This window comes from Coffea arabica, chromosome 3e (genome assembly GCF_036785885.1).
Source record: "Coffea arabica cultivar ET-39 chromosome 3e, Coffea Arabica ET-39 HiFi, whole genome shotgun sequence".
Taxonomy (NCBI): domain Eukaryota; kingdom Viridiplantae; phylum Streptophyta; class Magnoliopsida; order Gentianales; family Rubiaceae; genus Coffea; species Coffea arabica.
In genome coordinates, this window is record NC_092315.1 from 39,773,708 (window position 1) to 39,781,463 (window position 7,756).

A 7,756-nucleotide genomic window follows, 5' to 3' on the forward strand; every position below is an offset into this window, starting at 1 on the left:
AATAAGACACATAAGCCTACTTTGGGGTTTGAAATCTTGGCCCTTCATATTAGGTTTAGTCTTTGGAGTTGCCTTTAAGATGCAAAGGAGCCGCAAGCCAAAAGAAAAAAAAAAAACAAAAAAGGCCATGGGGGGTTTTTTGGAGGAGAGCTTGGTCTGAGGGGAGTGGACGGCTGGGCTGGAAAAAAACAACTGGGAAAGGAAAGGAGGGTGGCGAGGATTAGCAAAAAGGCTTCGACCAAGAACAGAGAGTAAGGAGGATTGGAGGGAGAGTTTCGGCTGAGGAAGGAAAAGAAAGGCAGCAAAGGAAAAACAGAGTAAAAAGAAAAGCCAAGGGGGGTGGCGGATAAGAAGGAACCGAGGGGAAAATCAGGAAAAGGAAGAAGGAAGAAAGCTGGGGAAGACAGAGGGCTTTCAGCTGAAAAGGGAAAGAGAAACTAAGGGAGAAAACAGAAAGAACGGAGGGCGGCTAAGGCTGATGATCCGGGCAACGAAGGAGCTGGAAAAACTAAGAAGAAAACAGAGAGAGCTCTCGGACGGAGGACTAAGTAGGAAATGGCAGCAGCAGCGCCGCCACTGCCTTCATCCCCTGCTGCCATTCCCGAGACCATCGTTCTAGAAACCGCCGCCGCTCACCGAGCCATCACCACCTCATCCGACATCCAGTACCATCGTCTGCAAATCTTCAACTGAACAGATGTGGTAAGTCATCTTTCCCCCTTTTAAAATTCTGTCTTCTCTTCAAGCTTAGACCCATAAGAATCTCAAAACAGAGATTAGCTTGTTGTGATTTTTATGTTGATTGTGCGCAATTTTGAGCCTACATGCTTTCTGTGTTGATTGGGGTTGAATGTCTTTATGTTTCTTACCAATTCTTGGGCTGATTAACTTCAATTTGAACAAAGAATCGGTGAAATTTCCTATGCTCATTTGGTGTTCGACGAAATGCCTAGCTAAAAAATTCTTATTGAAAGATGCTTTGTTTGCATTTCTTTTCTCATGAGAAGATATCGGTTAAGTTGGTTTCCTCACGTTCGAGAAATTTTGATGCATTGCTGCCTACATTTTGCCGTTCCTTTTGCCTCCATTGTATGAATGCGAATTAAGTTTGAAAGGGGGAATTTTTGCGGGTTTCATTTTGTTTGATTGAGAATGGTTGAAGTTGAAACTAAATTTCTGATGTTACTGATTGAAAGAAAGCTGCAATGCAAACTGATAATTTGCCCGTTTGGAGAAGATGATTGTTTGTATAGTTTGTAATTTCAGCCCTGTGATGTCCCATTCCTTTATAATTTGCCCCCCAAAGGTTTAGGACTTCATAATTTGACCCCAAGACTTTCAAAAGGCTTCCAATTGGGTCCCTGCTACAATTTGCAAATTGGTCCTTGAACTTTACCTTTTCTTCTCTTTTGGCCCCAAAAGTTCTGAAAAATCACGATTTGCCCCTAAACACTCTCTGATATTTGTGATTTGATCCTTGGCAGTTTTAATTTCGCAACTTTACTGCTTGTTTGCTTCAATTAGCCATCATACTTTGTTTAGACTGCATTCAGATCATCATTTTAAGGGCTTTATGATCAATTGAGCTTGTGTTTTGTATATTTTCTTTATTTTCTCAATTAAAGCGATGCCTTGACCTTTTCTTTGTTTTTGGGAGGATAAATAAGTAATTTCACTCCATTAGGGTCCCGACTCAAGGGAGGTACACTTTATCCCTTACTCTTGCCTTTATTTGATCCTATGTGCCTTATGTGACTTTCTGTGCTCAATTGCATGCCTTCATGTTATTTATTTATTTATTCGCTTTATTTGTTTTAATTCAGTATGTTTATTTATTTTATTTCAATTTTGATCATTTGGAAAGGCACTCGAATGCCAAAGTTGTAATAGTTAGGTTATTATTTTATTCCATCCCCCTCCTAGATTGTAGTAGGCTCCTCCCTTTTGTAATAGTTAGGGCTTGTTTGCTTTAATTGCTTGGTGTGATTTACATGCTTAGGTGCTATGTGTTTAATCGCTTTCTTAGGTTTTGGCATCTAGATATGCATGCTTATGTGTTATGTGAATTACGTGCTCACATGTCTACTTGCTTTAATTATGCACATTACTTATATATGTGTATGATGGATGCAAATGCACGTAACCGTGGCTAGTCCAATGCTAGTCATGGTTGTCCCCTCGAGCTCTTGCAAGTCCAATGCTTGTGAGAGAGCATAGATGTGGGCTAGTCCAATGCTAGACCCTTAGGAGCCCTTCGCACGCTAGATCATGATTGCATGATAAAATCACTTCATCTCATGCATATTTTTCACTTTCTAGGGTCTTTTATCATTTTGAATGATATTCCTTATATATGTATACCCCTTCTCCCATATTTTCCCTTATATGTATATTACTTGTCCCCTTGTATGAAACATGACATTAGACTTGCATTTCATATAAGCATTAGAATTAGGTTAAATCACTTGCTTGATTAGATTAGGGATAACCCCTTGGATATGGGATATGGACGAGTTTGGCTTCCCTAGCCTTAGCACGCTCGTATTCCCTCTATTAAAGGGAACATTGAAAGTCACGAACATTAGTCCCCCGTACCCGACATGATGCATTCCTTTAAGACATGTACATTTCTATAATTATTTTATCCTTTTCTTCTTCTTAGAGTCTCATATTTTTGCATAATTCGTGACCTCTCCAAAGAGTCATTATTGGGCGTCACAATTAATGTGATTGGTACCATTCGAGCTTTGAAGAGAAATTTTGCCCCCCGATGTCCCCCTAGATCTAGGGTTTGCATTCATATAGCGCATCCAAATGTGATAAATGCTTTGGTTAAAACAAGAAAATCTTTGACTAAATTGCGCAACTAGCCTTGGCTAGGTCGAAGGGGTGCCTTGGATTTTTATCCTTGCCTTCCCCTTCGTCAAATGTGACTCCCGAACCTTTTTCGTTGGTTTACGTAGACTAGGAGTCGTTTAAAAGGGGTTTCTTTCTACCTTTTCCTTTAAAAAATTCATTTTAGGTGACTTGGTAACTCTATATCAAGTGGCGATTCCAATTTTTTATTTCAAAACCCTTTTTAAACTATTTTGGGTCAAATCGTCGCATTTCCAAGTCCCATTTAGACCCATATTTTTCTTCATTTTTTTCTTCGTAAAACAAAATTCATTTTTCAAACAAAAATTCACTTTTTAAACCATTTCATTTATTTTTCTTATAAAAAATGGGGCGGGACAAATATCATTGCCTAGTTGATAGTCTCATCTATCTGACTGTTACCCAGCCTGATATTGCTTATCCTGTTCATATTATCAGTCAAATCATGGGTGCTCCTCCTCATTCTACTCACTATGTTGCAATTCTTAGAATTTTTTACTATGTCAAAGGCACCCTTTTTCATGGACTTCATTTTTCAGCCCATTAGTCTCTTGAACTCTGTCCCTACTCTGATGCTGATTAGGTTAGCGATCCTACTGATCGTCATTCCATTTTTGGATTTTGTTTCTTTTTAGGTGATTCTTTAATTTCCTAGCATAGCAAGAAACAATCAGTCACTGTTTGCTCTAGTTTTGAAGCCGAATATCGAGTTTTAGCTTATACTTCTCAAGAGTTAGTTTGACTTCATTGGTTACTTAAAGACGTGGGTATTACTCATTCTTCTCCTATTACCATTCATTGTGACAACCAAAGTGCTATTGAGATAGCACATAGTGATGTTTTTCATGAGCGCACCCAACATCTCGAAATTGATTGTCATTTTGTGCGACAATACCTTATTCATGGTATTTTGAATCTATGCTCAGTTTGTTCATTGGACCAAATTGCTTATCTCTAAACAAAAGCACTATCTCTTGGCCGATTCTGTGAGGACCCAAAAATTTACTTATTTTAATCTCATATTGCTGGTTTATTTAAATAATTATTTACCTGTTTTCTCTGAATAATTTATTTCAACTCTTTTAGAACAATTTACATGGAACTATGACTTGCATATATTTTTAAAATGTCCCGTTAATAAATTTAATTTTCAGAAACTAGTTTAGGAGATTTAGTGAATACGTGTTTGGAGGCAATATTCGATTTGAGAGTACAGTGACCTTTGAGATTTGAGAACTCATGCGTTAGTCTTAAAATAGGTATTTTATACTTAATTACCTTAGTATTAGTTGGTTATATTATCGTTACGAGAATTTTTTAGAAATTTCACTTTATCGCGCGCGAGTCGAAAGTTCACGTTTTCACGCGCGCGACTAATTGAAGGACTTTAGAAAATTATTTTTAGACAACTAAGAGTGAATAATAATAGTGTTAAAGAAATACATTAAAGGTTTAGTACACAAGTGAAACAAACTCGAGAGAAAACGGACACGAAACGCGGGCGCGGGAAACACTATTCCTAGTTGACTTTGAATAACTTTCACTTTATTTTCCCTCCAATCTTCCTCAAGAAGCCACACAACTCATTTCACTCTCTCTCTCTTCACTCCATAGCCGGCCACCCTCAAGGAAGAAGAAGGAGAAAACCCAACTTCACCTTGCACCATTTTTGCTCCAATCTTGCACCCAAAAACACCATCCAACTTCTAACAACATGGAGATTCACCTTGGATTGGTGGAGCACATCTTTCTCACGGCTTTTCTTGGGCTTTAGAGGTGGAAAATTTCTGATTTCACTCAAAGGAGTAGGAGGTAATCATCCAACCATCTAACCTTGGTTTTAGTGGGTTGATCTTTGCTAGAAAGCTTGCAGCTTCATTATTATTGTTGTTGTTGGATTTAAATGGTTGGAGTGGGATCTATGAAATTTCACCTTGATGATATAGGAATGATATGATGATTATAAGTGTTGTTTGTGTTAGTTATGTGATAAACAAGATGAGATTTGTTGGAAAAGTGAAAGGAAAACCAAAGGGAAATTGTATAGGAAGAAGCCGAAATCTGCCTTGTTTTTCTCGAAGCTTTGATTCGAATTTTTTATGCTCAAATGACCTTGACTCTGATGTAGATATGTTATGTAGGATGTGAAAAAAGTTTTTACCGAAAATCATTTGATTTGGCTGGATAAAAGTTGAATTTTCAAAAATTTTCAAATCTAGAAAACGGTGTCTAGGTGTGACGCCCCGAAAAGAATGAGAGTGAGAACCCGAAAATTTTCTAATTTTCTAGGGTTTATTTTTTTTAATCGCCCGCCTTTTCTACATTTTCTGTATTAGAAAAATTCCCCAGATAAAGTTTATGAGCAAAGATAGTTTGAAAATGATTTTTCTAGAGTTTTTGAGAAATTAAAAGCGTATTTTGAACGTGGGACCCGCAAGTGCGGTAAATGCATTATATTTTTGACAACTTGTTGGAATTTTGTATTAAGTGATATTATTTTACAAAGTGTTAAGATATTTGTATTGGAGAGACAAAAAGATAAGTTTTAAACCAAAAGGTGACATGTGTCACCTTCTTATTCAAAGTTGGACTTTGACTAATTTGCATCACCTTTACTAAACCTCAAAAATTGACCAATTTCTCTCCATTTTAAGCTTGTCTTGGCCGAACCTCTTGGAGCAAAAATACAAGAAGAAAGCCTTCAACTCCAACTCCATTTCTTGCTCAATCTTGTGAATCAACCGTTAAACTTTCAAATTCCTCCACAAAAGTCACTTGTTTAGGAAGATTGAAGGTAGTGGTGGAGTGATTAGCGAAGGCAAAGGACTAAGCCATCAACTTTCTTGATATTTCAAGGTTCATGTCTAGCAATCCTTTCTTTGTTCTTGATTATGCTAAATTAGTGACTTGTGATGGCTAAAGAGGTGGTTTGATGGATTATATCTTGAGTTGTGGTTGACTTGATGAAGTTTTATTATTTTTGGGGATTTTTCTGTTTTAATATGAACATGATTGTGTGGCTATCTATGATGATTGGAAATGGTATATAATGATTCTAGAAGGTGGGAAAAGTGGACAATTGCAATCAATTTCTGTTTTGGAAGAAATTTCAGAAAATTAGGTTTTGTGAAGGAACATTCTGCCCGGTTTTGTAGCTCCTAGTTAGAGGCCGAATTGGCCTTGGATTAAAACATGAAAGTTGTAGGGAATGATATTTTAGAGGTGGCTACAAAATTTCAGGTCAATCGGAGTAGTGTATCTTGAGAAAAGTCGAAATTACCCTTGCTGTTCTGGTTTTACTCGAATTGGAGAATTGCTTCTGTAATTGGTTATTTTGCTTAGGAATGATTCCGAATTGGTTGTTGAGGCCTTCTGATGAAATGTATCCCTATTTCTTAGATTTCATGAGGTTTTGGAATTTCTGGATTTGGACTTAGGTAGCCTGATTTATGATGTTTCCGCTAGAATGTGTTCTGTGAATCTGTTTTTGTGATTCTGGTATGGTATCTTTAATTTTTGACCAGGTTACACTCGAAACTGGGTTGAGTGACCTTCTATAATATTGTAACCCTGTATTTTAGCTTCGAAACAGTGGCTCTTGCACCTTCATCCGACAATCGTAGCGCCTTTGGTACCATTACCGCAAAATGACGTCAAAACTATTTTTCTGGTTTTGAGCTTAACTTTCATTTCCGGACTTTTCCCTAGCTTGACTTGTACTAGTACTACTTGGAGCTTGCTGAATGGCTATTGGATGAACTTGTTGTTGTGTGTGTACCTTTGGGATGGAATGAGGAAATAATGAAGCCATGATGGCTGGAAAAGTTAGCAAATTCAGGGGAAGTGCTGTCCGAACTTTGAAGGGATTTGTTTGCATTGAGTTTGTGATCTAAGACTTGGATTTGAGCAAGGCAATGTTATATGCTGGATGATTTCTGAGCCGTGGAGGTGAGTGACCCCAAATTATTGTTAAAGCTTCTTATGAAATGTTTCTTGCATTATTTACTCGACTGCATCTCATGCGTGCTTGCATGTGAATTCATGATATGATTTTGGCTTCAATGAGTTCTTGGGGAGTGTTGTGCTGGACACCAACGTCTCCACCTCTGTTTACTTGGAGCAAATGGCTCCGGAGCTCAAAAAGGGGCTCCCTCTTAATGTTAATGTTAATGTGAATGTTAAATGTTCTATTTGAACGTTGGGTGTTCAAGTGCTATGACTTCACTGGCTCACGAGAGCAATAAACGGACATTTGATCTCTAAATCATGACATCATCGAAATGATCGAAATGCAACATTGTGAAATATATTTGATTTCGGATTTTACTGGTTACTCGCTGAGCTTCTAGCTCACCCCAAAAATATTTTATTCCCCTCCACAGGGCTCGTGGCGAAGGAAGGCTTGTTGTGATTTTATTGTTGTGGAATTCCTCTGGTATAAGAATTGGGATCATGGATCAGTGTGGCGCAGCGGAAGCGTGGACGCTTCGCTCTTGATATGTATATTGGAGATTTATATTGTAATATTTGAGGTTTATTCATGCAATTTATTTGAGGACTGTAGTGAACGACTGAGTCCAGGCGAGAGCTGGGCAGGCGGCCCCCCGAACCCTCTGGTTCGCCTTAGGGGGAGGTGGGGCTGTCACACTAGGTGTTCTCGATAGGGCATCTTTGGACGATCATAACTCTCTGTTCAGATGTCGAAATCAAGTGCCGCTTATGGCATTTGAAACTAGACATCTGTAGTTTTCTAATGATGTATCATGCACCTTCTAATTTGAAGTGAGTCATCTGTAGCGATTAATCAAAGTCGGCTGCCTTGTTCTGTCAGTCCAACCGAGAGGAAGTTAGAAACTGCAACATGTGGCTCCATTTTCTC